Here is a 6,459-nt window from a genome sequence, read left to right on the forward strand (position 1 = left end):
AATTATTTTATTCCTTCAAAGCTGTAACATTCTAATATGCACTTGGGGGTGAAGTATGGGAGAGCAGGAATATTCAGCCTGCTGAATTGTACAGTCAGAATCAAGTATTCAATCTGCAGAGTCGTAATAAAATATAGCATGAATAATACTAATGTAATAAAATATAGTTTCGCTGTAGTGCATTTACAGTGCAGGTTGTTGTATACAGAAACCAGAAATATGCCTGAGCATAAAAGTGTTAATATAACTCAACTCCACCAGGCAGGAAACAGTTTGGTGTTTGTCAGCAGCACGACAAACATTGGGGCTGCTTGCATTTGTACCGAGACAAATGGTTGCATATTGTGGCTGGTCAACACACATCTCACATCTCAGTTATGCTTAGTGGCAAAAAAGCTTTAACCAGGTAATAATTGTGCGGTTTGCTTACAGAGACTGAGCGCGTTTTATGTGTCCTGGCTTTAGAGCTGATATTCTCTTGCATTGCAGTTTCTACACTCAAAACACCCAATTTAGCTCACGATAGATTTGAAATACAGCACATGAAGTGCATTAGAAGTGTAAAACTATGGAAACACTATCACAGAACAAGGACTCCAAGACTGGGAAAGAAGTATCAACACAGCAACTGGGATTTAATAAAATAGAATGGATATAAAACCCTTGTTCCATAACTTTAAAACCTTCCTAATATAGTTTTCCCCTTGTGACACCAAACAGCACTGATCCATCATGCTGTGCACTCCACAAGACCTCTGAAGGTGTCCCATGGTATCAGGCACCAAGATGTTAGCAGCATGTCCTTTAAGTCCCTGTAAGTTGCGAGGCGGGGACACCGAGGAACAAACACGTTTTTCCAGGACATCCCACAGATTCTCGATTGGATCGCTTTTGGCCTGCAGCAATGTTTAGGTACATGGTACATATCAAAGTAACGTCCCAAGGAATGTCAGGACTCTCAGTTTCTCAACTGAACATTGCCCAGAGCGTTGCGCTGTCTCTGACGGTTTGCCTTCTTCTAAAGGTGCATTCTGGTCCATCCCTTCCCCAGGTGTGTATCAGGCTTTCCATTTGATGTCCATTGCTTCACAGTTCTGATGCTCACATGCCTGATGTATCTGCTTTTGGCACTGGATGGTTGAGCATGATGTGCAGCTATGCAGGCATTTCAAATCACACTGCAGTGCACTCTGTGTTGCGACACATTTCTATCACACTGCAGTGCACTCTGTGTTATGACACTTTCCCATCATAGCCAGCGTTAATGTTGCTTTTCCTTGGGACACCTTTGGTCGGTACTATCCGCCCCACGAGACCTGACATTCTACAGATGCTCTGACCTACTCATCTGGACACCACAAACTTAATCAGATCCTTGTAGATGCCCATTTTTCAAGACCTAACATAACAGATTACGTGCTACCTCATATATCTCAGCTCTTGAAAGGTGCCAAAGTATTGAGATAATATTATTCACTTCATCTGTTAATGGTTTTAATGTTGTGGCTAATAGCTATATGAAATATGTTGTATGGAGGATTTTATATAAATGTATTCTAACCATTCACCAGTGCTCTGTATAGCTTGTCTTTGTTGTTGTTTATGTGGTTTATGGCTGCTCATTCCAAACACTTCTGCACTTGTGTATCAAGCCTAGAATTCATGTGATCTTTGTGCTGTTTCAAGGTTCTGCTCTCTTGTCTTTACACATCCTAAATATATAAAATAAATGTATTTATTTTGCCATGTGGAGCTCTGCACAGTCTGTGAGTGTTGGGATTTCAGCAACATCATGTCCATAGTGATTCTCATGGAAAGTTTGGTATCCTAGCAACACATGCGTAACCACAGCGAGCAGTATTAGAACATGGCGGTGGGTCGGTCTGCCCAGGCCCAACTGATGAGCAGATGTTCATATGTAATCGGCAGTCATCAAGGACGACGCGGACCCCTTGGTAGAGCAATGAAGGAGCTCTCTGTAATCTCCTATTTTTTTCTTTTTGTTTGTGCTGTTCAGATTAGAGGTCATTTATAATGTATAATGTGTGTAAATGTGCTTTTTGATACTTCAAGGAGGGAGGAAAAGAGAGGGATGAATTATTCACTGTGGATGATTGCACTACTGCAAAACTGAATTTTGCATCCTGAGTTTTACAGCACGGTATTAACACGGCGTTGCATCACAGAATATTTACATTCCCTTAATCTTCGTAAGCACATTGTCTGATCAGGTTTAGGATGAGAGGACCTCCTCATATAATTCATGCAGTGATCTGTAATCAGCAGGGTAGCTACTGGGTGGGATGTAGGGAGTCCACTGGGGCCCGTGGTGAGATTCAAAGAGTCCAGCATGAACGTTTAGGATCATTTTAGAGAAGACTGTAGCTTTTCATGTATTCTGTGGAGTACTTGTGGTAGCTGTGAAGGCACCAAGCAAAGGACAGACGTCCTGAACTGAGCACTTTCTTCAGAAGACATCAGAGATCGGACAGTCTGGCTGTTCTGTCCATTGAAAATGTGGACTGTTTTTGCTGAGTGAAAGACACATGGCACGGACTTCACCTGAGTGAGGGAATGCCTTATGTACACAAGTAAACAAACTGTACTATAGACGGGGCCCAGAAGATCCTAGTTATGCCTCTGTCCACAGTGATTTTCATTCAGAGAACACATCAGAGGTTACAGAGGTCTTGTGGAGGGAGACTAGGCAGAAGAGAGTCTGAAGACAGAGGGAGAAAAACAGAGAGAGAGAGAGAGAGAGAGAGAGAGAGAGAGAGAGAGCGAGCGTGTGGGGGTCACTGATGATAGCTATGACCCGATCTTCACCTTCTCGTCCCCAGATCTGCACTTCATGTGTTTCTACTTTTCACTTCTTTCATTTTTCATTTCTTCCTAATTCGGGGGTTTTCTCGTTACATGTGTGATTAGACTTTTAAAATGATCCCAAAATTGTAATTTTTTTCTTCATTGACCAAGTGGAGAAGCACACGACCATAATATTCACTATCTTCATTATAATTTTAGGGGCTATTACATCCAGAGATCTTTCTCCATTTAGCTCTGGAGAAGTGTGTTATGATCACGCACTCATCTCAGATCGACACCTATCTACACTATGAACTATTCTGTTAAGTTGCTTGTTTGCATCACACATTATTCGCTGGCATTGGCATCGCACATTTAGAACTTGAAAGTAAGACACCAAGTCGTGTGTTTAACCCTCTTCCACATTTACATGGATTTACATGTATTTATACAACTGAAAGAGCTGAAAGAAACTTTGTAACTGAAATTGTAATGTTTTTCAGTACAAAACTAGACCTAATATTTCTACAAACTACCCTTTTGACTGAAGAGTGTTTTTTTCTGCTGTTCATGTTGATTTACCAATAAACACTAAAGTGTATTAAAGCGTGTTGGTGTTGTACAGCCAGTGTTGATGTGTGCACGGCTGTCAATGAGCCCAGTCAGAGATGATCAGCCCATTAGCCTGCTCCCACCACACCTAGATATCGTTCCCACAATTGTGCACAATGTAAAACATTAATCACCCAGGTTATCTCAACACACCTATTGTGTTTTAGGAGGTGTTATACTCGTGCCGTTTCTTGTAAACTTGACTCATTTGAATAAAAGCGGTATACTTCCGCAGTAGGATCCCTCTCTGTCTGGTCAATACGTTACAGAATACGAGACGATTCACCAACTCGTGAAGATCATACAGGATCAAGGGGTAAACATCACTACGCTCCAGGAAACTGTCCGTCTGGTCACCGCTGCTGCTTCTACAACCATGAACGTCCCCGTAGCAGAACCTGAGCGTTACGATGGGTCTCCTGACCGCTGCCAAAATTTTCTCATGCAATGTTCTATATACTTCACATACCACCCTGCCCGATTCCAGACCGAACTGCAAAAGATTCACTTCATCCTGTCGTTTCTCACGGGTGTAGCAGGTACTTGGGGCACAGCGTTGTGGGACTTTAACGACCCAGCTCTCCAGTCCGAGAATCAGTTCACTGCCTTGTTCAGAGCCGTCTTCGATCATCCCACAGACGGCCGTGACGTTGGGGACCGACATAACGAACTCCAACAAGGACAACAAAGTGCAGCCGACTATGTAAGGGAGTTCCGCACACTGGCCACAGGGAGTGGATGGAGTGACTCGGCCCTGAAAACGGTATTCCGCCGCGGTCTGAAAACGGATGTACAGGTCGAACTCGCCTGCAGGAGTGAAACCCTCACGTTAGCGGAATTCGTCCAAGCTGCCATACACGTTGACAAATTGTTGAGAACCTACCATCCTAATAGTGTTGACTCCCCCCTCGCTGCGTCCGGCACACCGTCATCCCAGACGTGTGACACTAGCCTTCATGCTGCTGACGAGTCCTTGCGGCTGGGTAGATCCCCACTTATGTGTCAGTCTTTACTAAGAAATAACCAAGTCAACCTACCCGTACAAATATCCTGGGGAGGTATAGTCACGCACCTGTCAGCTTTGGTTGATTCGGGAGCTGCCGGTGATTTTATAGATCGGGATCTAGCCCATCACCTACGCCTCCCCACCTTACCTGTAGAACCTCCCTTGAAGGTGAATTCGCTAAACGGTCAACCTATAGGCGAGGGTATAATAACGCTTTGTACCTGTCCCGTTGAACTGCGAGTAGGCCTGTTCCACAGCGAAATGCGGGAATTCTTCCTCATCTCCACACCCCGTCATACTCGGATTCCCGTGGCTGTCTACACATGACCCGGAAATCTCCTGGAAAAGACGCGAGCTCATACGGTGGAAGGCCAGCTGCCTCAGCGAATGCATGTACCTACCCCTCCGGTCCTCCTCGGTGGAAAGCCCCGACTCTCCTCTGTCTGATGTCGTCCCGGTGCAGTATCGAAGCTTCGCTGACGTTTTCAACAAGGATAGCGCCTGTCGTCTACCTCCTCATCGTCCCTGTGATTGCGCAATCGACCTCTTACCTGGAGCCCCCTTACCTCGCAAGACAAAACCTTACCCTCTGTCACGTCCTGAAGATCTGGCGATGGAGTCCTATGTCACTGAAGCTCTACAGAAAGGGTTTATTCGACACTCCACTTCTCCAGTAGCGGCCGGTTTCTTCTTCGTCGAAAAGAAGGATGGGGGATTGCGTCCTTGTATCGATTACCGTGCCCTGAACGCCGTTACATCCAAGTATGCGTACCCTCTCCCTTTTATCGCCGCGTCACAGGAAAGCCTTATGGGAGCTAACGTATTCACAAAGCTGGATTTACGGAGTGCTTACAACCTGATCCGTATCAGAGAGGGCGATGAGTGGCAGACTGCCTTTGTTACCGCCAGAGGGCACTACGAGTACTTAGTAATGCCGTATGGACTGACAAACAGCCCCTCCGTATTCCAGGCATTCATGGATGAGATCTTCCGCGATATGATAGATAAATTTGTATTCGTTTATATTGACGACATCCTGATTTACTCCCCTTCTGTCTTGGAACACGTCCGACACGTCTCTGCTGTACTACAACGCCTACGAGAACATAATCTCTATGTAAAGGCAGAGAAGTGCGAGTTTCATCGCTCATCGATGACGTTCCTGGGGTGTACTCTCTCCCCTGGTCGGATCTCCATGGATTCTGGAAAGGTGGAGGCTGTCACGACGTGGCCGACGCCCCGTTCCACGAAATAACTACAAAGATTCCTGGGGTTTGCGAACTTCTGTCACTGTTTCATCAGTGGTTTTGGTGAGTTAGCAGCCCCTCTGACTAACCTCTTAAGGGGTGGGGGAAATCGGCGCTTCACCTGGACAGCCGAAGAGGACCGAGCGTTCTCACTCCTCAAAAAAGCTTTTACGTCCGCTCCCATTCTGCATCTTCCCGACCCACAGCTCCAGTTCATCGTGGAGGTAGATGCCTCTGAAGTAGGAGTAGGCGCTGTTCTCTCACAACGACAGGGGAACCCACCTAAGTTATACCCCTGCGCCTACTTTTCCAGGAAATTATCACCTGCTGAGATGAACTATGATGTCGGAAACCGAGAACTCCTGGCCATCAAACTCGCCCTTGAACAATGGCGTCACTGGTTAGAAGGAGCGGAACATCCCTTTATTGTTTATACTGACCACAAGAATCTTGAGTACTTGAAGTCGACCAGACGCCTGAATCCACGACAAGCCCGGTGGGCACTGTTTTTTTCTCGTTTTCGCTTCACTGTATCTTACAGACCGGGGTCTAAGAATGTCAAGGCAGACACACTCTCACGGATCTACGAGAAGGACGAGGCAGTCAAAGCACCTGAGCGAATTCTGCAAGATTCCTGCTTCCTCGCAGCCATAAGATGGGACGTACAAGAAGAACTGGACGAAGCTCTACGCACTGATCCTAGTCCAGATGAATGTCCTGAGGGTAAGCAGTATGTGCCAGTCTCTCTCCAGGGGCGTTTACTCCAACTCGCCCACGACACAGCAGGCA

Source organism: Brachyhypopomus gauderio, chromosome 5, assembly GCF_052324685.1.
Source record: "Brachyhypopomus gauderio isolate BG-103 chromosome 5, BGAUD_0.2, whole genome shotgun sequence".
NCBI lineage: Eukaryota > Metazoa > Chordata > Actinopteri > Gymnotiformes > Hypopomidae > Brachyhypopomus > Brachyhypopomus gauderio.